The sequence below is a fragment of the Paroedura picta genome, chromosome 6, assembly GCF_049243985.1.
Source record: "Paroedura picta isolate Pp20150507F chromosome 6, Ppicta_v3.0, whole genome shotgun sequence".
In the NCBI taxonomy this organism is placed as follows: domain Eukaryota; kingdom Metazoa; phylum Chordata; class Lepidosauria; order Squamata; family Gekkonidae; genus Paroedura; species Paroedura picta.
In genome coordinates, this window is record NC_135374.1 from 96108960 (window position 1) to 96135368 (window position 26409).

The window sequence follows — 26409 nt, forward strand, 5'->3', positions numbered from 1 at the left end:
GGTTTGAAAATGAAACAATGGAAACACAAGGTAAGCACAACTTATGAAGTTGGCTAGGTTTAAAAATGTAGGCATTGCTTTGCTTTATGAAGGTCAACTTTGACTCTTTTTAGGAAGGTCAACTTGAACTCCTTTGATCGACAGAAGCTCTCCAGGGTCTCAGGATTGAATCTGGGACCTTCTGCAGAGCAAGTGCTCTACCACTGATTCATGGCTTCTCCTTCCCTGGGTGGTGCAATAAGGAAACGTCAATAAAGAAATGGCCAGGATGCCAAGAAGGCAAGGAAGTCATGGGCAGAGTAACAATAAGTGTCCTTTAATGGTGAGCTATGACACATATGCACACAATCAAAGCTTCTGAGGGACAATTGTTGACTGACTTTTGCTGTTCAGTAGACTAAATCACTGTTGGCAGTCATAATGGGACACTGAGCTTCTATGTTGCTTGTCTGATTTTCAGCGGGAGGTATGAATGGCTGGCAGGGCCAATTCTGTCTCAGCTGTCAGACAGAACAACAAGGGAAGAGAAGGGATGACGGGGAAGAAAATAAAACGATTAAGGAGGAAGGTAGAACAGAATGATAACGGAGGGTCTTGAACAGAGCATTTTGCTGGGGTGGGGGAAATTCTGTATGATAAGTAAACACTTGGCACTTCTTAATTGGCCAAATCCTCATAACAACAAAGTGGTGATGAGAAATGCCAATGGAGGACAATACCAGAGGCCTGGAATTATATCATGTCTCATGTGCTCACACCTTCCTCCCACCCTCCATTTATATTCTTATGTACACTGGTAGAGGAAAACACAACTGCGATTTACCAGGACTGCAGACTGCGGCAGCAGTGTACTCCATGCCGCAAGGAATGCATGCCAGCCTGAGGCAGAGGCAGGAGGCCTAGGGCTCGGAGGCAGGAGGCCTGAGGCAGGAGGCCTGGTCACTGCAGGTGCACAGGGGGCATGCTGGGGGAGTTGAGGAGGCTGGGCCATTTGGGGCCAATTAAAGGGCCTGCACAATGGCCTTTGGCCTCTTTTCTCTCCTTCTGGGCAGTAAGAAAGCTTTCACTTCCAAGTACCGCATCCAAAGCCTATAATGGAGTCAGGAAGGCTGGGCTTCCTGGAGGGCCACTCTGCATGCCAGCCTATCCTATTTGAGGTGCCCCCATAAGAAATGTGGATATGTAGCTACAGCTCCCAAGGAGAAGGGCTGCTAGTTCGCATTTCGGGGTAGTGAGGAACTCACAGAAATTGATGCCCATGAGATTTGCAAGCTGGATGCCACCTCTCATTTGCACAGCAGGCCAGGAGAGCTGGAGATCCAGGCAGGTGCTGCTGGATCCCGGTGATCATGGTCTGCTGGTCGTGGGGGCTGCCTTGCAGTCTGTTGGCTGCAAGAGGGCATGATCCACCCATGTGGAGCCTATGTTCAGTTATCAAGAAAAGCTGTGGCCAATTCACACCAATTGTAGGATCAGGATCTGAGACACTCGTAACTGCATGAACTATTTTTCTTTTAATTACTAAAGTATCTCTGGGACAGTCCCTGAAGTTAGGGATAAGTTAATACTGTCCCAGAGGGGAGCCTGCACCTTATCATTGCTGGCTTTCACCAGACAAGAGGGGGACAAGTCCTGGGGGCAAGTGGTCGGTCAAACACCTCTCAGAGCTCCATCCGCACCCGTCAAGGAGACTGTTATAATTTTAGTTGCAAAGTAACTTGGTAGTTATGATCTGTTAAGCATCATGTACTATGATGCTGCTCTATAATGACTCCACAATATCAGCTGAGAAATGACTTGGGGATTTGAAATCTTCGCTATCTCTAGTAAGAAAAACATTTCATAAAGCTCCCCCCTCCGTCAATAATAAATTTTCCAGGATTTTCCCCCATTACAATTTGGATGAAAAAAAAAATACAGTCTTCTCTAACGGCTGCATATTATAGCAACCGTCAAATGACTATTTCTTATATTGCATCATTTGCTACAGCTGAATTGGTGTTCCCCGATAAACTAACTTAGTCAGGATGGCAGAAAATGCAGAGAAAAGAGTGTATGGAGATGTAAGATACCAGCATTACAAAACCGCAATATAAAACAGCCTGAGTTTTGCAGCTTCAATACAAAGTCTCCAAATGGCTACTTGACAGGGTGGGGCTGGGTGGGGCTTTTGCCCAGCAAGGCCTCTGATTGGCCACTGGAAATGTTTGGATTTGCAGATTAAAAAAAAATCCTTTAGTGACAATCTCAGCCCAGACTTACCAGGGCTGCAGGTTGGAGCCACATCGGAGGAGCACGACGGAAAGGCAAATGCGTCGTGCTGGGGGGTGGGGGGGTGGGGTGAGGCGCAGGCATATCAAGGGCACCAGGTGTACTGCTTGGCCTTTTTTACCCAGACTCGCCAACAGGACAGCATCCCTCTCACCCGCCCCACCTTTCTGTTATGTTGGGAAGCATGTTTAATATGCAAAGTTGTATTGTTATTGCTAAGTTTGTCACAGGTTGCAGGGGCACAGAGGATGGCACCTGTGGTGTGGGGAAGTCTGGTCTGCATTCCCAAATTGCCAGGAGTGGGGCCTCCTTAAGGAGGTGGCAGAGTTGTGAGTGCGGGGCCAACCCGGCTGGGGAGGCTTTGGGCTCCCACTGCCAGGTGGCCTGGGGAGGACTAAGGGATGTGTGCACCTACTCTTGGTACCCCAGGTAGACAATTCCTGGTGACGGAACCCAGCAGAGGAGGGGTCCTGGGAACAGTTGGAGGAAACCCTGCAGGGCCGGAAGAGAAGAGGGTTATTAGGGTAATCTGACCCATGGACCAGGCTCCTTCCTCTGCAGTGCCAGCACTTGGCTTTGGTTAATAAAGCTGTGGCCTATGATTAAGCCATACAACAGTTGTGCGCATCATTCTTGGAGCCAATAATGTCCTCCTGCCAGTGAACTGCAACCACAGCACAAGGATCTTCACTGCACTACCGGGTACATTCATTTTGAAGGCCTCCTATTAAAAGAAAGCACTTATATTGAAGAGTTCCTATTAGACTTATGCATAACGTCACTCTCTGACATTTTGGAGTGGCTTCACCTCCTGCAGCTGCCATTTTGTAGCTGCACCCAGCACTCCCTCTCAAAATGCCAAAGGTGCCTCCAGGCTCAGAAAGGTTAGGATCCCTGCCTTAGCCTTCCTCACTCACTGAACTCCCAGAATTCGGATTGCACATCCAGCTTCTGCCATAAACTTTATAATTCTACAGACTTGTCAAAGGACTGTCACCTGCAAGTTAAATATGTTCCATGCTTTCCCACCTGTTACATATTAGCAAAGATTTCACGTTTTCCTTTTTAAAAAGATCACAGAAGTTTCTTGCTTTCTTCTGATATCATTATTTTACTGGTTTAAAAAAAAAACGATATAAACAATTGAGGAAAGCACTTTCGTTCCTAACATAAAAGCTGAAGTTTTCAAAGCATCTGAGCTATAATTGGCAATTTCCACCAAAATATTGTTTTTAACTATGTAATCTGGCAAAGAATTTACTTCTAAAAGCATCTATATGGAAGCTATTTTTCCTCTGCAAGACGGTTCCCTAAGGAAGTTAATAGATACACAACTTGTACTTTCTGTAATTTTATTTAAAACATCTGTTTTTCACCAACAGCCGACTCACTGCAAAAAATATAATAATCATAAGCTCTCTTCCACTACCAACAAAACCAACAGCTTCATTTGATCTGAAATTTATTACCCAAAATTCCCACAAATATGCCTTCTAACCAAAAAGAATATGTTCTTTATTTGAAAGGCACGTTAAATACAGTCTCCCCTCCAAGAACATCAGCAGTGAGAATCGTAATCTTTTCACGTGATGTTTATTTCAAAATGGAGTCCTGCAGGAAACACAGAGCATGTCTATCTGGAGTCACAGCTTCCCTTTGGCTCTAGTTTTCAGGTCCAACTTTGGTTTTCTGTACATTTGTGCCCACGTAAGGACAGGAACTAGAAAGAACCAACAAAGGAATGAGCCTGTCCTGAGATCTAGAGGCCAATGAGGAGTTCCGAAATGCAGAAGTACCACTATTTTCATTTTATTATGACAACAGAAATAAGAAAATCTTATTTCTGAGTACAGGGATGGAGGTCAAAAGGCATGCAGAAGCACCACAGGGTCCCCATGAAATATGAAAAACCTGTTGAGGTTTCTTGATTTTCCTCCTATAACAACAACAACTGAGTGTCATCGTCACTACAGACTTACAGTGACTTGAGGATCATAGGGTTTTCAAGACAAGAGATTAGGAGTCCTGGTTTGCCATTGCCTTCTTGAGAGCCAGCTTGGTCTAGTGGTGAAGGACATTGGCCTGTAGTCCGGAGAACTGGGTTTGATTCCCTGCTACTCCACATGCAGTAAGTTGGGTGACCTGAGGATAGTCACAGCCCTCTCAGAGCTCTCTCTGCCTCACTTACCTCACAAAGTGTCTGTTGTGGCAATTGTAAGCCACTTTGAGACTCCTTTGGGTAGTAAAAAATGGGAAACAAAAACCCAACTCTTCTTCTTTTCTTTTTCTTCTGCGCAGAAACCCAGGTCTTCCTTAGTGGCATCTTATCAGGGGGGATAGGAAGGGGAGGGACTCCGGGTGAACAGGTTCACAGCTATGCTTTCCAACCATATTCTTCATGATTGTGCCACTTCTGGGGTTTCTCTAAACCAGAAGAATGTTTCTCTGGGACCCACATACTTGAGGGACCGCCTCTCGCCCTATGCCCCCCGCAGGGTTCTACACTCTGTGGGTTTGAATTTGTTGGTCATCTTCAGCCCCTGGGAAGCACATCTGGCCTCAATTAGGGCCAGGGCCTTTTCGGTCCTGGCTCCAACCTGGTGGAATGAGCTCCCGGAAGAGCTACGGGTCCTGTGGGAGCTTTCGCGTTCAACAGGGCTTGTAAGATGAAGCTCTTCCACCAGGTTGAGGCTAGGGAAGAGCTGCCCCCCCCCCCCGGGCTACTCTTAGGTGGGTTAATTGGTCAACGTCTCCTGCCCCTCCTGGTGGTTAGTGGGTGAGTTAGTTATATATAGTCCGACACTTTGAGACATTTTGAACATCTGTGGATTGTTTTTTGAAATTAGGGAGTACCTGGTTTTAAGGGAATTTTATTAGGGTTTTTATATATGTTGTAACCCGCCACGAGCCATTGGGAGTGTCGGGATAGGAATAAAAATATAATAATAACAACAACAACACTAAAAAAAGTTGGAAAAGGCTGTTCTAAAGTTCTACACTCTCTTAGGGCTCCCCTGCTATGGCTGTCCTAGAGTAGAACTGTGTTCTGATCTCATTCTTACTAATTTTATTCTAAATTGCCTACTGATCAAGATTTTTTCAATGTTCTCATTAATGAAAGCATGCAAACAGGTATAATTTTTTAAAGATGTGTTTCAACTCTGATTTATCCAAATGGCTGCAGAGATGCCCAGTACAGATAATTAACAAATCAGGATTTTTAAAACAGTGAATCCTTTCAACACCACCGCGAAGCAAGAAGGCGTACATTTCATTCAGATCACTTTTACAATTCATCAAAGTTTAGCTAATGAGGTCCCAGCTGTAATTAATCATAGCACATTTGTATCAGCAATTTTAAAGTAAGTTGCCACATTGGACTGATTTTTTTACTGATTTTTTTACTGTGTTGGGGAATTGTTGCACTCTTGGACTTCTGAACTATTGTGCTACTGACAGAATATATATATATATATATATATATATATATATATATATATATATATATATATATATATATATATATATATATATATATATATATATATATATATATATATATATATATATATATATATATATATATATATATATATATATATATATATATATATATGAATCACCTCTCTTTTCCTGTGCTGGGGGAAAAAACATACAACATACCTGCTGAAATTCTTCACTATGCAATGAAAGGTCAATGCAATCTTGAAAAGCACTGGTCAGATGGCTGACAAGATAAATACATCAAGTTGGTACTCAGCTACCCTCTTATGTATTGGAGGTTCTAACTAAGCTGGTGGTGATTTGGGGTGATATTGGAAATCCTCCACTAAATTATCCCCCAGCACTTCCAACAAGGTCTTGTTGAAGAAGCCAGCCCGGTATAATAAATACCCACAACCAAGTATATTAAAGACCTGCAGTGGCCAAAATTGAACTTAAACATAAAATAGCCTGAATGCAAAAAGGCTTATTATTCCTTGGGAATGATCAGACCATTAATACCCAGGATGTGATGACCTTCAGGGACACCTGCTGGGGAGGTGGACCAGTTTGTGAAATGGATTCTCTTTCAACGCATGTAATTTTGCCAGCTATTAATAGTGGCCTTCTGAATTCTCAGAGCTTTCTTGTGGTGGGATTTTTGCTCACAGAATGATTGCAACATATCAGGCTCTGAAACTGGATAGTCAAAGAGTCCAGAACAGCCCATCCATCAGGCAAGTACATAGAGTGCCAGTCTCTTCCACAGCTGGACAGACACCATGCAAGATACCACAGCTGTCACAGACACAGATACCTGTGACATTGTGGGACTGGCCAGAGCAGGCAGCATAGCACTGAGGCACTCTGGAGTTGCATGAGTCTTTCCCAACTCCAAGTACATCCTTGAAGCGTGGCACAATGAGCAGTCTCGGACACATCCACACTGGCCTGTGGGTGGATCTGGGATCCTCAGCTCCAGCACAGCCATGCCACACCAAGGAGCCTGGGTGGTGGACCTTGGGTGGTGGACAGGGCCTTGCTCTATTGCCAAGTCTGGGAACACTGGTAGGGGTCAATGGGGTGAACTGCCTGCAGTACATGGGAGCAAGGTAAAGTCATTTGCCAAAAACCCTTGGGTCAACTATGAGTCCCTGGGTGTTCTTCTGGGCTCAGGTGGACGGTCGTGCCGTGCCCGGGGGGAGGGGGGAAGGAGGCTTCCCCCGGGCCCAAAAACACACACGGCCTCGATGAGGCCCCGGGTGTGCTTCTGGCCTCCCATCCACCCTTTCTAGGGCCCGTTGTATTTACAAGTACAACGGGCTTTAAATCTAGTATTCTTATATTCTGTCTCTTCCCTACCAAAAAGACTCATGGCTATGAAATAATAATAATAAAAAAAACAAGCAAGCAAACATACACAGCAGCAGCAGGAGGAGGTTTTTAGAGGAAGCTTTATGTAACTCAAAATTAAATGACTGCAATGGGCAATGGGGAGGAACAAAATATACAAAGTGGACACTTACAGAGGATCTACTGAAAAGGGGAATTCGATTCATAGAGAACAGGTCTATTAATGGCTACTAGCTATGGTGACCAAAGGAAACCTCCACATTCAAAGAAAGTATATCTCTCTATCCAAGTTCCTGGCAACACCAGGGGAAGGCCTTGCCCGCTGCCCTGTTATCAGATCTCCAGAGGACTTAGTTGGCCACTGTGTGAGACAGGACACTGGACTAGGGGGACCACTGGTCTTATCCAGCAGAGCTCTTCTCATGTTCTTAATGCTTTTGGAGAATAAATGCAAGGTCGAAAAGGATCCATTAGGCCCAAGGATCTGGAAGCTTGCCAATGGTTTACTGCCAAATTAAAGTGTAATGACAGGATATCCCTCTTTGTAGAAGGCTTCTGGTCACAGGTAGCTAGCTGACTTTCCAGGAGCAGAATGCTAACATTTCCAAGGGCCTATTCTGTCAAAGTCCTGAAGACAAATTAAAGCAACAAAGTCCCCTGGCATCGTTATTCCACTGAAGTTTTCCTCCCCCTTTCCCACCCACCTACTAGCCTTCAGTCCCGTCCCCCCCTTTAGCACTTTTATGTCTCTCTTACATAATGATTCCCACTAATTTACACTGATGGATACCCTGTTAAAATAAACCAATTTATTCCTCAAAGAGGTGGATAGGCATATATGCGTTGGAAACCATTTCATTAAGTCACTGACCTTTTTCAAATGAATTTCTGCTGATCAAATAAAACCCACAGCCACCCAAAGGCAGAGGTGGGCAGGGGAATGCAACGTACATGTGTATCAGTTTCCGAGATGAATAACTGAGGAAAGAGAGGAGAAGGACGGCTCACCTCAGGACCGTAAGGAGGCAGCAATAACTTTTTATGGTTCTGAGCCTTGTAAAATGTACAATTTAATTTGCTTTTAGTAAGTTTATAACAAGAGTAAATTCCCAGAGTGGGCCTCTATTTAATTTCATATTCACTTATACTGGAATTTCAACTCCGCATTGACTTCAGTTGGGATTTTTCAGTCGCACAAGAATGAAACATGTGTACTTTCAAAATATCTCACATTCCACTTTTTCTTAAAGGAAATATTAAAAACGGCAGCTGTTTTAACTCTTTCCTTTCCCCGTGTCTATATATCATTCTCCAGGACTTTATCCAAAGTTCTCTACCTGCTGATACTAAACAGACTCCTAGCAATTCTCTTTCAAGATGAGAGAAAAGAGAGGGAGAGAGGGAGAGAGAGAGAACCTTCAGGGGAAATAATCATCTCTCTAATCGCAACTTTTAAAACACACAGAATTTCTGCAAAACCAAAACATTGCTATTTGGGTAAGCCGAAATCTCATTTATTTACATCAATAAAATATGCACCTTAGGATACGCTGGGTCACAGTTGAGTAATGTATTGCATTTTTCAATGTTTTCAGAAGGAATGAGTAATGACAGTGGAAAAGCTTAGGTTCATTAAAGAAAAACAAATTTGGTGCACTGGAGGCCTTTATTTAAAGGGAGCCCATGATAAGCCTTGACAGTTGCTTTGTTTGGACAAGTGTCATAGTTTTATTCCATTGACCAAATTTTCTAAAGGCAAACAGGACCATCATTATTTCATGATGGCTATTGGTTAAATTATCCCATCAACACCCAAACAATGGACTCTGGCTAAAGAACTGGGGGAGGGAGAGAGGGAGAAAGCAAAAAGCAAATACTTCTAGATATAAACACAGCGAGTTCTAAAGTGACAAAGACATGCAACTGAAAGATTTAGGATTTGGGACCGGCATTTGTATTCCTCCTGAAACAAAGATCTTGTGTGGCAGTTCATCTGTACACACGAGTCCATCATTCCTAACCATATGGTCTTCATTCGAAATGTAATCAGAAACTGATGGAAATTACTGGACAAGCTTCATGTATTCAACCGCACAACACACAGCACATTCTGAATATGCGTTTTGCCTCCGAGTTCCCAGTTCTTCAACTTTACAACAGCCAGTATTAATTACAGGGGAGATAGGGAGATGAATTTTTTTTTTTTTGCATCGCTGTTCACTGTGCAAAATTCAGGATATGTACCCAAGTCAGAGCAGCTATTTGCAGACGTCTGAAGAACAGGGAGAAACTGGTGTGAGGAAAGAGGAAGTTCTAGTCTGACTGGGAAAATTAAAAACCAGTTAATTCTCCAACAGTTCATAAAGAACTCTAATGTGAAATTGCAATCTAGCATATGTAATTTGCCTACTAAAATCAGCCACTGTAGCAGAGGGCTGGGGAGAACGCAATGTTACACCATTAAAAAAAAAGGGGGGGGATCAGAAGGAAATCAGAAAATTACTGGCCAGATAGTCTAGCATTTGTCCCAAACAAAACAGGAAAAACTGGTATTGAAGATAGAATAATTAGGTATGTAGGGGAACAAAAAGAGCCTCTTGTAGTGCAGAGTGGTAAGGCAGCAGATATGCAGTCTGAAGCTCTGCCCATGAGGCTGGGAGGTCAATCCCAGCAGCTGGCTCAAGGTTGACTCAGCCTTCCATCCTTCCAAGGTCAGTAAAATGAGTACCCAGCTTGCTGGGGGGTAAACGGTAATGACTGGGGAAGGCACTGGCAAACCACCGTGTATTGAGTCTGCCATGAAAATGCTAGAGGGCGTCATCCCAAGAGTCAGACGTGCTTGCATAGGGGATACCTTTACCTTTGGGAACAAAGCGTGAGGAGGGAAAAATCAGCATGACTCCTGCAACATGAATTCCTACCTCACTAACCTTTTGGAGTTATTTAAGAAAGTGAATAAACTGTAACACAGTAGACACTATATATTTTGATTTTCTAAGGCTTTTGACAAGGTACCTCACCAAAAACTCCCGTGTAAGCTTAGCAGTCATGGGGTAAGCGAACGAGTCCTACTCTAGTCTAAAAAATTGGTTAAATGAAAGGATGTAGTGATAGCTACGGATATAGATGGCTTTAAAGGGAGATTACTGAGGTTTGTGAAAGGCAGGTCTATCAGTGAGGACTAAAGGGAAGCTTGCCATTCAGAGGCAGCAATGCTCCAAACACCTGTGCCAAGAGGCTACATCAGGGGAAGGCCAAGGCCTCTATTCCATGTTCTTGGCCCTTCCAGAGCAATTTGTTCTATGCTGTGTGTACAACAGATAGCAAGAGACAGGAAAGAAAATGGAGGGTTGGGAGGGTTGGATTCAGTTGGGTCCACCCAATCTCACACCTTTCGTGTGTCTATTGTAGAACATAGCATTTCCAAGGGGAGCTGCCAAATTAAATCAAATTTCTCAAAGGCAGCTGTCATTTCATTCACAATCCTTGCCTGTGCTGCCAAAATGAGTGCCTCATTAATCCAGGATCCAAATAAAAATGAGGTTGGTCTTTCCATGAAGGGAAAATTAAATGTTTCACCACTAAAAGAGCTCTTTGTTACGCTGCCTCTTATATTTCACTCAAGCAAACATAACAAATACACGCCCTAATTTTTCAGTGTTACACCCTTTGAAGAACACTTATTTCAATGGATCTTGAAGGGTGTAACCCTATTTAGGATTGTAATCCTAACCCATAACTAGAAGAATACAACATTATTATACAAAATTATTTCCTTCCAAAATGAGAGTATAACAGGTTGTTGTTGTTATTATTATTATTATTATTATTATTACTATTAGTAGTAGTAGTAAAATACCACCCTCTCATCATATATCACTCTGAAAACCCACTGTGTCACTTACTCCACAACCTTTTAATACAGTTCCTCATGTTGTGGTGACCCCCAACCATTAATATTATGTTTATTACTGTAATTCTTTTGTCTGGTTTTGCCTTGAGAATATGGCAGCTTTCTTGGGATGCCAGCTTCCAGGTGGGCCCTCGGGATCCCCTGGAATTACAGCTCATCTCAAGAATATAGAGATGAGTTCCCCCTGGAGAATAGGGCTCTTTTCTCGGGATTCCAGCCTCCTGGTGGGGCCTGGGGATCCCCTGGAATCACAGCTCCTCTGCAGGCCACAGAGAGCAGTTCCCCCTAGAGAATAGGGCTGCCTTCTCGGGATGCCAGCCTCCAGGTGGGGCCTGAAGATCCCCTGGAATTCCAGCTCCTCTACAGGAAAAGGAGAGCAGTTTCCCTGGGGAAAAGGGCTGCTTTCTCGGGATGCCAACCTCCAGGTGGGGCCTGGGGACCCCCTGGAATCACAGCTCCTCTGCAGGCCACAGAGAGCAGTTCTGCTGGAGAAGGCGGCTGCTTCAAAGGGGAGAGAGACTGTATGGCATCGCCCCCCCCCCACTGAATCCCCTGTCCTCCCCAAGCTCCAAGCCCCAAATCCCCAAGAGTTCCCCCACCTGGATCTGCTGCCCCCACCCGGTGTCCTGCCTCCCCCCAGGCCATCAGCACAAGCGCAGAGGCTCCTGGCCAACTGCAGCAGCTCCAGGACCTCAAAGAGGCTGAGTGCCTCTATCTAAATCACTCTCTTACTTTCTACCTCCCTCTCTCTTTGCTCTTTTCCCCCTCCCGCCCTGCCTGCACCCATTGTATCAGCTATAATGGGCTTTAATTCTAGTATATATATATAAATTTGAATATCATGACATTCATATAGGAGTTATGGAAGTTCCACTTTCCAGGTCTTTCTGAATTCATTTATAATAATCTTCAGAACAGAACATTTATGCGCCCTGAGAATCAGAATCCTCCCATGTTTGGGGGCTTCAAGTTTTTGAATTGGATAGGGACAGCTGTGAATAAATTGTTTGTTTATGATATTTTCTCCTCTCAAAGTGGGCTCCAAGCAGCTAACAATATCACTCATGCATGTATAGGGGGGAAAAAAACATAAATATTGAAACCCACATTACACATCTCTGATCTAGATGGCCCAGGCTAACCCAATCTCAGAAGCTAAGCAGGGTCATCTCTGGCTAATACTTGGATGGGAAACTGTCAAGGAAGTCCAAGGTCACTATGCAGGGTCAGGCAATAGCAAACCACCTCTAAATGCTTCTTTCCCTACAGAGTGACTAGAAGTTGACAACAACCTGACAACACTTTCCGATGTCACAGTACATATCTCACAAATCTGCTTGCTATCATCAAACTAATGCTTGCATCCCCAAGGCCCAAGGGAGGGGAGAGGGCAGCAAAGGAAAATCATACTTCCATGGCAACCCCCTGGGAAGCAAAGGCTTACTTGGAGTAATATGGCCACAACTTTATTGGTTACAGCTGTAAGAAGCCTTGGCACAGTGTGGAACAGATGGATCCTGGCATTGTCTGACTTCCCTGACAGTCATATCCCAGTTCACTTGCTGGGGTAGGAGATACTGGAATATGCAAGATCTACAGTATACAAGATTAAGCAAAATATAAAGAGTGTCCTGCTGGGGATATCAGAGGAGATGTGTGTTTAGCATACTTAGAATAGGAACTTCCTGATGATTTTCAAATTATTCAAATTATCCGAGGGGTGGGTCAGAAAGCACATTTATCCACTCTGTCTGGGGTGCGGCTTACCATCAGAAATGTGGGTGTGATTCTAGATGCCTCCCATACTATGGAGGCCCAGGTCACGGGGGTAGCCCGCACGTCATTTTTCCATCTTCGCCAGGCTTGGCTACTAGAGCCATACCTGCCTTCGGACTGTCTGGCTACAGTGATCCATGCAATGGTCACCTCCAGATTAGGTTTCTGTAACTCGCTATATGCGGGCCTACCCTTGTCTTTGACCCGGAAATTGCAGCTGGTACAAAATGCAGCTGCTAGCGTCCTCACTGGTACAACTTGGAGGGCCCACATTCAGCCTGTCCTGAAGCAGTTGCATTGGTTGCCAGTTGTAGCCTGGATCAGATTCAAGGTTCTGGTATTAACATTTAAGGCAGTCCTCAGCTTGGGCCCTGCCTATGTGAGGGACCGCCTTCCTGCCTATGCCCCCCCCCACAGGGTTCTCCACTCTGCAGGTACAAATCTACTTGTGGTTCCTGGCCCCAGAGAAGCACGCCTGGCCTCGACCCGGGCCAGGGCCTTTTTGGTCCTGGCTCTGACCTGGTGGAATGAGCTACCAGAAGAGCTGAAGGCCCTTACAGAGCTGTCTCAGTTCCGCAGGACCTGCAAAACAGAGCTCTTCCACCAGGTATTTGGATGAGGCCGGGTTTCCAGGGTCAACTGGGGCCCCTCCTCCTCCAGCCAGAGCGTATCTTGTACCTGTGATGGTATGAACTGAGAAAGATTTGGGGATTATGCCGCTGTTTTAGGGGGGTTATGGGTTTTATGGGGTTTCATGAATTTTAGCATGAGGGATGTGATTATTTTATTGGGGTTTATTTTTTCTTTGTGTAACCCACCATGAGTTCCTGGAGAGTGGCGGGAAAAAAATCTACAAAATAAATTTAAAAAATTATTTTGGAAGGAAAATGTATCTCAGAGTGGGAAACTGAGGGCCTTTTCGCACAGGGATCTTTGTTGCAAATTGTTTGCGGAATGAAAAATCGCCATTTAAAATAGTGGAATTCGTCGTTATGCATACCTGCCTTTGTAGTGGAATCAGTTGCGTTTTTTAGCGTTTCCCACAGGATTCCGGTCTCGGCAGAAATCGCTAGAAAGGAAGCGCTATTGCCAAGCTCGTCCCGCCCCTGGCCGTCAAGCAGCCAATGGGCAGCCGTTAGCATGCTCCCAAACAGCCCCTTTCCCTTTAAGAAAGGTTTTTAAAAAAAAAAAACGACCCATAGCAACGAATCTAGGTAGATTCGTTGCTACGGAGAGACCCATCCAGCTGCCTAATGTGAGCTGTCGTTTGATTGTATGATCGTTTGCACGCTGCCTCGAGTGATAAAAAAAAATCCCCCCCCCTCTCACGGGCACGATTTTCGGCTGAATTTATTTGTAAAAAATAAAGGGACTTTATTTCAGCAAACGGGCTTTTCAGTGGTTTGTGCTTAGTGACTAAAGGTGAAGGACTGAAGCCAGGGAAGCCTCTAAACAGAAAGAGGCTCGCCGGTGCGTTTATCCCCGCTCGCTCGGAGAAAAAAAAATGGCGATCGCTTCGCCGGAAGTTTGGAGGAGAGAGCCAGGGGGAGGGACTTTGAAGAACCAGCAACAATGGTAACGCACAGGTCTTTAGCGCTACTGTTGCAGATTGGTTGCAGGAGTGTATCGCTATCCGGAGGGTGAATCCACTTTTCTGGATTCCCCTGAAAGCGCCACAACGAAGCGCTTTTTGCTGATTGGTTTCAGGATTGTTGCAGATTGTCTACGACGTCGTGGGTTATGGCAAATTAGTAGCGTTTCCAAATAGCAACCATTCTGCTACTTTGAAGCCGTGCGAAATGGCCCTGAATGTAGATCCTTCATAGGATCTATCAGGGTTGGTATGCTCCGTCCTGGCCAGAAGCAGCTCTCCAGACAGAGGCCTTTCACATCACCTTCAACTTGATCCTTTTAACTAGATAAGTCAGGGACTAGATCCGGGACTTTCTGCATCCAAAGCAGATGCTCTACCTCTGAGCTGCAGCCCCACTTAAAAGGAGTCTTGTGTATGCTTACAATCATAATAAGCAGGTCAGGCTTCACTTAGAATTGGCTATATTTTGAACTCATGTACTACTTCTACATCTGTCTGGCTGGTGGTAGTCATCTGTCCATGGCATTCATCATACATGAGCATGCTCAGAGGTCATTGGCTCAAACTTCAGGAAAAGACATAAAACGGTTGTGACCCAGTTAAGGCAAACAAATGCATACTGCTAAGGAATACATTAGGCAGGAACTCTAGAAAGAGAAGCCAGGCAGCGTCCCATCCATCCTGTACCCAAGCAGCAATGAGACACCCGAAGATATCATTCATGGGTGCACCGTGGATACAAATGCAAGAATGGAATAACCACATCCATCAGAATTTGCATGTGTGGATCATTTGCATTCCAGATTTGCCTCTGACAAATTAGCTCCCAGTCAGCCTGGAAAAACAGGTACCATCTGAAAACGAAGCCCTGCAGAATTCACTCCTACCCCCCCAAAATACCTGTCTGATATTACTGGCCTTCTCCTGTATCATAAATATGACAGGCAGGACACAAGAGGCAATATGAGAACATGCCCACAGTGCTTTTGTGATCCAGCTTTATATGTTTGTTTTTTAATAAGTGAACTTTTTTATTAAGTGTTTTTTTTGGGGGGGCAGCTTGAAATTTGTGATCCACTTGATCTGAACAGAGTGGTGACAGAGCATCCCTGATGAGACATCAAAATACCAGGCAATTGTCATGGCAAATCAAAAATGGGAGACCCCCCTCTGTTATATGTTAGTAATACATTGGGCAAGTTGGCAAATGTTATCCCAAGGGGATAAGACTCTTTCGTTGTGCATTCTTTCACTCTGGCACAGATAGCATCCTTGATTAAGTTTTTGCATAATTGTCAAAGACACTGGAGATATACAGTATGGTTTCTCCCATTGGCCCGAGGGATTACTTACACAACCTATTTGAAACCTGTAATCTTAAGGAAAAAGAGCAAGGAACCATCAATAAAGTAAGCTAATGGTGATGGATTAGTCAACCTGGCAAGTACAACATTCTCTCACAGAAAGGTTTTTCTTTTATGGGTCCCTCTAGCGCAAAGCTATTAAGTTCTGGCTTACAAATCCATTGACATCTATTTTTTTTTTAAATACACTTTAAACTTCCTTTCCCCCTCTATTGTAACACTGCATCCTCCTCAATTGATATTGTTCGGTGCACATAACATAAACGTAGAGATCACAGTACAAATTACCTAAAGATAGACTAGTACTGTCCTTGACAATATCCTGCCAGCTAGAGTAACAGTATATCTTTGTTTTTGTCCCTTGCTGTAACACCAACTCCCTGGTCATATTTCAAGGATGAGACACTGTTCTTGACAATATTTCTAATTTGACTTTGGTCTGCGGGTGGCTTCTCCCTTGGGGCTTTATACGTACTCAGGTAATATCCAAAAAGCACATGACCCATTTTGTAAGCCATAAATATGTATAAAGAGAACACATTGTCCTTTCGAAAACTGGCAAGTGAGAGTGGGAAGAATCCCAAACCTCCTTGAATCATTATTTTCTTGTTTCTAAAAGGGAAAACCAAGCATTTACAAATGCCTGCAACCTTTATGCCTGACAACTTATGTATGTGAGAGATGTTGATTGGCTACGCCGTCGTTTTGGTGTTAAGGATTTCTCAGTCTATTGTGGAATTTTCTATTATTGCGACTGTGCTGCAATTGAAGTTGTGTCCCACTGATGGAAATGGCAAAACTGCACACTGTGTAAGTGTGTGGAGCAGCCTTTCTCAACTTTTTTTTTACCGTTGAGAGTCCTCTGAAACATTCATCAGGCTTTGAGAGACACTAGAAGTACTGTGATGGCACAGAATACGGTTGGGAAGAACAGCTGTGTACATGCCCACCCAGGACCCCGACCCTCCAGGCCTATCAGAGGCCATTTTGGGAGGAGAACAGGATAGTCAGATCACCCAATAAACATTTAACGAATTTAAAATATATATATACAACAACAACAACAACAACAAGCCTTTTGTTATATATAAAAGTACAATATAGCATATAAAAGTACAATATAGGGAGGGAAATTGCAAAAGGATCCACTGCTATACAGAGAAAACAAAGGCAAAGATCATGCTTTGGAGTAAGACATAATACAATGATTTCCCATGGCAAGATATAAAAACTTTGCAACTGGTTCAATTATATCAGGGTTCTGGGATGTCAAAAGAAACTGAATCTTACATTCTTCCGAATGCACTTCTCTTTTACACAGCAGTGAGTTAAGAAATTTAGCTCGGATCGAGGAATAAAATAGACAATGGAAGAAAACGTGTGTAATTGATTCTATACAGCCTTGTCCACAGGGGCACAACCCAGCTGAATGCGGGATCTGTTGAAATCTTCCATATAGCACAGCATAAGGTAGAGCATTAGTTCTAGCTAACGTGAATGCTCTCCGCTGTTGTGGAAAAAAAAAAATATATATATATATATAAAAAATTAAATCCCACCCATTCAGGAAACCCCTCTAGCGCCATCAGGAAAGCCTGGCTTAGAAAGTAGTGGGATAATACCTAGTGGTCACTCCCAGATGGCCAATTCCATGCATTCATCTGAAATGTGAAAAGTGTGTGCTCTTTCCAAAGGACAAAAATGCTTCAAAAGGAGGATCACATATATGGAGCATACCTTTGTCTACAGCCTTTGCAAATGTTCAACTAAATGGATCAATGACAGATTGACACCAGAGGGTACACCCTACTGTACTCTAAATGTATGCTGATTTAAACATCTACACACTGCCAAGTAATGTTTAAGTTCCTGCCAAGTAATGTTTAAGTTCCTGTAGAAAGGTGGGATATTTGTTTTTAGATAAATAAATATATACCAGAACATCTATTGAAAAGCTGCCCTGTTTCCTGTTATGTCCTGCTGTGTTCACACTCATGTGTTATTTAATCCCATATTGAAACTGGCTTTGATTAGTCTCTAGAGATATTGACAGAGTAATAGACTGTGATTTGGTTTGGGATATCAGTGGCCAAACATATGTTTTGTACATACAAAACATGTGCTCTAACATTAATATTCCAAAACTAAACCAGTCTACTAATTTGCCAATAAATCTAATACAAGTCAGTGTAAATCCCTGGTCCAATTCTTAACACATTTTGTTTAAAAGGATCTCAGGCACTCTGGCTGGGAAAGCTCTTGGAAGCAGGGTTGCCAACTCTGGGACGGGAAATTCCTGGAGATTTGGGGTGAACCCAAATCTGGGAACCCAAATCCGGTAAGGGTGGTGTTTGGGGAGAGAAGGTACCTCGGGATTTTTTTATTCATTTATTTATTTGACTGATGATTGATTTCTTAACCACCAATCCCGGACCTAGCCAGCTTATGGCGGTTTACAATAAAACGCCCAGTAAAACCCCAGTAACAGTATATAAAAACAGTACCACAGCCCTTAGGCCAGGGATAGTGAAACTGCGGCCCTCCAGAGGTCCATGGACTACAATTCCCAGAAGCCCCTGCCAGCATTTGCTGGCAGGGGCTTCTGGGAATTGTGGTCCATGGACCTCTGGAGGGCCGCAGTTTGACTACCCCTGCCTTAGGCAGTGTAAACCCCAGTTTCAACCCCCTCTCCCAACAGTATCACTGCATTACCATGCTATAGATTCCACCCTCCAAAGCAGCCATTTTCTCCACAGGAACTGTTTTTCCTTATTTCAGGGCAATCTGCAGGCTCCACCTGATGTCACTTACCAGGCATTTTATTATCCTCACCAGGCCTGACAATTAGCACACTTTCTCTCAGCACTCGAACTTGTTACTGTGATTAATGCAACAGTCACCTCCATACTGGATTACTGTTATTTGCTCTAAGCAGGGCTGCCCTTGAAATTGTTCCGGAAATTTCAACTGGTCCAGAATGCGGCTTCACGGGTCCTTACAGGGACCCAATGGAGACTCCACAGACGACCTGTCTTCTTTCAGCTGCACTGGCTCCAGATTAAAGACCAGATATGGCACAAGGTTTTAGTTCTAACTTTCAAAGCCCTGAATGGACTGGGATCTATGGGACTACTGTTCCCACAATGTCCCTCAGAGAACATTAAGATCTGGTCTTGCTCAGGTTCCCTGGTCCTAAAGAGATCAGATTGGCCCCAAGCAGATCCCTGGCCCTTGCCTCGTGGAATGCTCGCCCAAATGAGATTGGATCCCTGAAGGACCTCAAACAGTTCTGCTGGGCTTGAATTTAGCCAGGCGTATGGTTGAGGTATAGAGCCTCTTGTGGCGCAGAGTGGCAAGCAGCAGAAATGCTGTCTGAAGCTGTCTGTCCATGAGGTTGGGAGTTCGATCCCAGCAGCCGGCTCAAGGTTGACTCAGCCTTCCATCCTTCCAAGGTCAGTAAAATGAATACCCAGCTTGCTGGGGGGTAAACGGTAATGACTGGGGAAGGTACTGGCAAACCACCCCGTATTGAATCTGCCATGAAAACACTGGAGGGGGTCACCCCAAGGGTCAGACATGACTCGGTGCTTGTACAGGGGATACCTTTACCTTTTTATGGCTGAGGTGTAGAAACCTGTAATCCACTAGTCTCCCTGTCATAATCCACCAACCATCTCTATGACCCCCCTTTCCCATGCTAGAAAGAGGAGGCAATTAGTTTTAATTCTTTTTTTAATGCCTATACTTTAATACATTTATCTTAAATCTCCATTTTTTGTACTTCAGTTTACATGTTTTTACTTCTACTGTAATCTGCCCTGTGTCTCATGAGATAGGGTGGAAAATGAATGTAGTATTAGCAGCAGCAGCAGCAGCAGTAGTGGTAGTAGTAGTAGTGATGGTAGTAGTAGTAGTAGTAGTAGTAGTAGTAATGACAGGAATGCTCCTCAACAAGCTCCAGTATAGTTTAATTCATAATGGGCCTGTTTCAAGCAAGTTAGTTTGGATGAATTAAGTCTTTCCCCCTCCTACATTCAGAACTGAGGCTAACTGCTGAGGGGAATTAACAGCAACATCTACTGGGCCCCAGAACCCCACCATCCATACAGATATGTCCATTAAAGATACCAAGGGTCAACTAGTGGAAGCTTTTAATAAGACTTAATTGCCAGTGATTGGTCTCAGAAACTATCCAACGATGTATGTAGGTACTCACCTCTACAGAGTACAGGCACTTGGAGGGGGTTTCTCACCAGTCCTGAGATGGAGCTGGTAGAAATCAATACAATCATATATTTGACTACAGACATTTTATTTCTTTACTAAAACCATCCATGTTTTCTGAGAAAAAATGACCAATGGGCTGAACCCCTATTTCCCAGGATCCTGGTCCTTCGCAACTGCCAGATCTTGTTCCTAAAATATTGCTCTCTTGACAGAATATGACAATATAAAATCTCAGCAAAATTTTCATGAACACTGTACTGAACTCACTTTGAAAAACTTTGGAAAACAAAGTCATGCATATTACAAAATTTCTGAAAGTAGTCATGTAGTGCAGTAATAACTTTCACAAATCCCACAAAATATCTCTAAATAGCTCAAATTTAGAGCTTTGCCTGCTAAATTCTGCTTCCATATGGTCCGTTTCCATCCCACATAAACAAGAACTATGACTCAACCAGAGGCTGAGATTCCTTTCCATACTAGGATCTCTTTCCCTGGTGATTACTAAATAGGTTTTTGAAGATAACAAGCATAGGCATTTGAAGGTGGGTATTTGAAGGCATTCAATAGTTATTTGAAGGTAACAGGACCCTTTTGGTCCTGGCCCCGACCCGATGGAATGAGCTCCCAGGAGAGCTGAGGGCTCTGACAGAGCTCACACAGTTCTGCAGGACCTGTAAGATGAAGCTTTGGATGAGATCAGGGCAGTTAAGATCACACTGCTCCCTATTAACCCCCATGATTCACTTATATGCCTTCTAATGAGTGGGTGTAGGGAGGGCATTTTATTCCACTGTGAGGTATGTGGGCTTTTATGGACTATGTTTTATTAGGGAGGGATTTTGTTGTGGGGTTTATAACTTTGTTACCCGCCACAAGCCGGTTACAGGAGAGACGAGATATAAAAACAAATAAACAAAATAAAATAATAAAAGAATCACTAAGACCCCCAGGCTCGTCAAACTCCCTGCTATAGCAGGATATCTTCCAGTTTATTTCCTCCAAACTCCTCTGATGTTTCACAAGCCAGTGGGAGCAAATAGGCAAAACCAGGTGTGTACATCAGCATCACTCCAACGTGTAAAATCACTTCTGGTACCCAACCGGACGTGATGTCATCAGGCTGACAGCTAGTTTATATTCGTAATTTGTTTGCAGTGCTATCAATAGATATGGCAGTTCTCTGAATGCAAGACTAAAAGCCCCATCCCCAAGAGGTTTATGAAACCTGACATGAGAAAGATAACAAGAAGAACTAGAGGCAGTGGAGGGGGAATGAACTGAGAAGAAATAGTCATTGACTTGTACAGGGGCAACTATATGATTCAGACAACAGTTGTTGGCATAACAGGTCACAGCTCTTTAATAACCAACATGGGGTAAGTTGGCTTGGCAGGGGGTTAAGAGGCACTCCACAACCATCCATCTACTATTTCCCCATTACTGCCGCTCCCCTAGATCCCGCACTGGTTCCCAACTGGGAACGTAGGACCCCATGCTGCTGTAGCCCCTAACCGGGGAAGTGTCCACCTGAGATGCCAGAGAAGGCTCAAACTGCTTCTGGTTCCATCCCAGGCCAACCAGCCTTGCAAGCCCCCTACCCCTCCCAGCTGGAACAGCCCAGCTGGCCTCTTTAAAGAGGCCTATTAATTGGGGGAGTCAGCCACGCAAGATGGACTCCCCACCAAACAGGCTCTGTCCCCTGCCAACCCACAAGCTATGACTAATTAACTAATAACCCAATCCCAAAGAACCACAACCACTGTGCCCAGGAACAATATGCCAACCAGTCCATAGCCATAAACCAAGGGGCAGGAGGGTGGGTAGTGTCCTAGCCTCTTGCCTGGCGAAAGAGGCTGAGCTGAGCACGTAGCTGCTTATAAGCAGCCAGCGTGCTTCGCCCCCTCCCCCACCGTCCTTTCAGCACACTCACCTTGCTCTGCCACTGTGTCTTCTGTGCCAGCTCCCTGGCTTCCTCAATGGTGGCCCCAGGTTATTCCGGGCTGCTCTTTTTAGTAACATAGGCTGAGGTTCAGTAGGGGTAGGGACTTCATAGAGTCTTAGTAGAAATGATGAGTTCTGAGGAGTAAATTGATGTAAGCAAGAAAGATAGCAACACATCTTTGTTTTGATGTCTTGTCAGGGCAGAAATTACGGAGTTGTTTGAGGAGTCTGAAAATGATGAAGTTGTGTGATGGTTCTGGTGAGAACACAAAACTAGAGGCAGAATGACTGGGAGAGGTAAACATTAAGGAGGGGTGGGTTCTAGTCAGCCTTCAGGACCCATGAAACTGAGCAAGCCATCTGATTTTTTTTTCATACAATGCTTTGGTTGCATCTCGTGGAGAGAAGCTCACCAGGAATCTTTGTAAGAAGGACCCTGGTGATTCTCAGCACACTTGACTGGAGAAGCAAAGAAATGGTTCTTTTCCAATGTAAATACTTCAAAACTGTAGGCAGAATTTAAATATGCAAAGTATCAGAGCACCAGGATGCTTAAAAGAATAAAATAGTTTTATTTGTGAAGAGATACAAACTTCGTATAGAAAGAGGAGTGAGTGTCCTGTCTAACCCCTCAACAAGATCATGTTTACACTGGACCCATAACCATGTTGGCAGAGTTTAAATGTGCAAAGTTGCAAAGCACCAGGTTGCTTAAAAGAATAAAATAGTTTAATTTGTGAAGAGAAATAAACCTTGTATAGAAAGAAGAGAGAGTCCTGCCTACCTGTTCTGTTGACTTCATTCAGTTTTTTTTTGTTTGTTCTGGAGGCAAGCAGGGAGGAAGAACATTCCAAGGGGCAGGAAGTCTCCAAAAAGGCAACTAGGTGATAGAGGAGATTTTCTGAAAAAATATCAGGAAGTTTCAAATCTTGCTACACTAAATACATCCTCCTCCAATGGCCCCTTTAGGATATTCTTCCATTGCTGTTAAATCATGTACACTACAGATCTTGCAGATTCCAACAAAAATAAACACGAAGGCTGGCATGACAAATTGATGCTATCATGTGTGTGACAGGACACACTTTGCCATAAGAAGCCAAACATCAGAAACAGGCCTACAGACTAGTTGTATGAATAGGTCCACAGTCCCCACCATCTAAAGCATCATATTTGCTGGTTATCTTCAACTGTACTCTAGTTACAGGTACATTTCAGCTGCTGCACATCAGTCTGGACTTGCACATCTGGAAACTGGTTTAATGCACCATTAAAAATTATGGTAAAGCTATTTCTCGGTGGCCAGGGGTTACACAAAACAGTCTGCATATATCATTGAGCCTGGTCTGAATAAATTCTTCTGGGATTAGATACAAATCTCCTCCCATGAGTGCTCTGGGAATTGGGATTCTTTTGCTTATAGGCAGATGGGGCCTGGGCAGATAAATGGGCCTATGGGAAAGTCTCTGTCAAGCCATTAAAGAGGGGAGATTAGATAACTGATGCAGCTGAAGCCACTTTGATAGGAGAGCTTTGCACGTGCTTTAAGGATTTACATGTACAGTTGCTCAAAACCAATATCTGTTCAAAAAGCTGTTCCTTTTTATCTCGGAGAAAATAAATTAGGAAACATCTATTCCTCCATCCTCTTTTCTAAGAAATAAAAGGCTGGCCTTTGATAGCTTTGTTCTCTTTCAGAGGTTCCGTCTTACAGGTTTTCAAGTCTGATTCCCTTTAAGGCTCTTTGATGTGTACTGTAGGTCTTCGTTGTTCTGTTCTAGTTGCAACAAGGAGTTATCGACTGGCCTCCAGCGCTTCCCCACTCACTTGATAGACTCATGTTTCTAGTTTTTGCACAGCGATTCAAGAGGAGCCCATCCACCTTGATTAGATTTAGCAGCACTAAGATTCTGCTCGGAGCGCTTCTGTGCCTTGTCAAAGAGCTCAAGACTATCTCCAGATAGCTTACAGCTACCCCAGCAGCATCCTGCCTGTATCTAAAGAGGTGGACGCATTCACCGCCCAACCAGGCCGGCTTGAAATGTCATTTTTTATCAGTTCTATTGATAACTGTGCTTTCCCAACTACCTATAGAAGAATAATTCCCAAAGAGCAGTCATAAGTACATATTTAAAAACTGTCTAATGCTCATCGAACACTTAGGAAGGAAAAGGAAACCATAAAACGAAGTACGCAGTTGAGGGCCCTGATAATAATTCTAGTATCAGATTTAATTATCCTATGCAGAAAAGAGAGCCAGCTTGGTGTAGTGGTTAGGAGCGCGGACTTCTAATCTGGTGAGCCGGGTTTGATTCCACGCTCCCCCACACGCAGCCAGCTGGGTGACCTTGGACTTGCCACAGCACTGATAGAGCTGTTTTGACCAAGCAGTAATATCAGAGCTCTCAGCCCCACCTGCCTCACAGGGAGTCTGTTGGGGGGAGAGGAAAGGGAAGGCGTCTGCAAGCCACTTGAAGTCTTCTTTGGGTAGAGAAAAGCAGCATATAAGTACCAACTCTCTTCTTCTTCTTCTTCTTCTTCAAAAGCTAGTCACTCATGGGAACATGGGGGTTTCTACATGTTTAGGCCAACTGAGCAACACTGCCACAAGGAAGTTTATATCACTGACATTCAGTGGGAGCCACCTGGGGCTCTTTGGAGCCATGCTACCTAAAGTGGCATCTGCTCCACAGTTCAGGAAATCAGCTTTTATCCAGAGACACTCTTGATTTGTAGGTGGTTCCCCCCTTGAAAGAGTTTCAACATTCAACAAAAACACCCCATCTTCTGCCCAATGGGGAAGCCCTTTTGTCAGTGGAAAATGTGCTTTATATCCAAATCCAATGTTTTTGTTGTAATTTTTCAGTGCTGAAAATCAGTGCTGTACAGAACTCATATGAAAATAGTCTGACAGAACTCATATGAAAATAGAATTAAAATACATAAACACACACACACACACACACACAAATCCAAATAATTAAAAACTAGAGGAAGAGAAGGAGAATGTGACATTAAAGCCATTACCACATAACCGTAGTCTAATTTAATCAGATGAGTTTTGGGATTTTTTTAGTTAAAAAGAGCTAATTAACAGAATTGTATGACAATGAATTCTATAAATAAGGAGCAAGTACAAAAAAGAAGAAAGAAAAAGTAACAGACAACAAGTGATTAGTGATTTAGGATATTATTATAACATTACTAGGGGCCAAGCTTGTTGCATTCAGGAATACAACAGGGGCTGGATTGGGTGGTGGGGGTGGAAGAACTCTGTGGATGGCCTCTCCCCCTCCCCCCAGGACCTGGAAATGCTGCAGGCTGGAGGCCTCCAGGCAGGGTACTTACTGGCAGGGACAGCTCTCATGCAGTAGGGATCTGCAGCCTCTGAGCCTTGGAGGAAAGTGGAAGGAGGAGGGGGTGGTCAGGGGTGGGGGACGGAAGGTGATTGGATGGCTACTGGACATACAAGCAAGCTGGTTGGAGGAGGAGGCATTCAGGGGAGGGACAACAGCCCTGAGTGGGTGTTAAGTGCTGAGTGGCACTTAAGCCATAAGATACACTCCTCCTCCAAGGACTTACCAGAAATATAGTATGTGGAACAAATGATATTATTAAGAAAATTCCTGATTAAATGCAAACCAGGTTGATCTGGGTCAATGTATTATGTCCTACCACAGAAGAGAAGAAATTCCTCCAGCCTAAGAAGTTGTCCTCTAATTTTGGTGGCTCTTTCATTGGAAGAAAGAGAATGGAGGAAGGTTTCAAAGGTTCCATACTGGCTATGACAAAAGTCAAAGTGATTGGCACTTATTCTAAAGACATACCACAACATGACTATGTGATAGTGTTAAAACAAGCAGATCTGAGAGAGCGATATATAAATCAAATCAAATCAATAAATAAAGAAGTGAGTTGATGCTAAGATAAAGAGGATAATGAGAAAGAAGAGCTAATGAATGAACTGGAATAGAAAAGCAGCAATCAGTATTTTAACAGCCTCTCTAAAGGAATAACCTAATTGAGATAAAATAGGAAGAAAGTCACATACATCTCTTCAAAGTTTAATAATGGTTTAGGAAAACAGAGACTAATAAATAAGGAAATGCAGTGACAGAATGATCAGACAACATAAAAGAAAACTTCATCAATCAACAGGTGAACAAGTAATGCCCCTTTAGACCAAGAACAGAAAACAAGATGAAAAAAATGAAAAGGAAATCAAGATAACCAACACAAGACCCAGACATCAATTATTTTCTGATTGATCAATATGGATTTCACAACAGGGTTCCTAGATCCCCATGGAAGGGGGTTCCCTACCAGCAGCTCCTGCCCTTTTAGCCACTAAACAGCTGGCTAGTGTGGATTTGCCAGTAGAAAGAGGAGGCCCAGGCCATGTTGCTAGCAATGCAAAGGAAATGAAGTCACACTTGTGACTTCTGGGCAATGCTCCAGTATTTAGACAAAACCTCTATACTAGA

The 26409-nt window shown here is 43.8% G+C and overlaps 2 long non-coding RNA genes across 2 annotated transcripts in view; both read right to left on the reverse strand.

Moving 5' to 3' along the window:
* The window catches only part of LOC143840815 (uncharacterized), a 154688-nt gene extending 131894 nt beyond the window's left edge, over positions 1-22794 (reverse strand). The window contains exons 1-2 of the long non-coding RNA XR_013232437.1: positions 22710-22794; positions 21915-22060 (exon numbers count right to left, since the gene is read on the reverse strand). This is a non-coding gene — a long non-coding RNA (uncharacterized LOC143840815). The remainder of the gene's footprint in view (positions 1-21914; positions 22061-22709) is intronic.
* The window catches only part of LOC143840742 (uncharacterized), a 267254-nt gene that overhangs the window by 145584 nt on the left and 95261 nt on the right, over positions 1-26409 (reverse strand). The gene's annotated exons all lie outside the window — the stretch shown is intronic.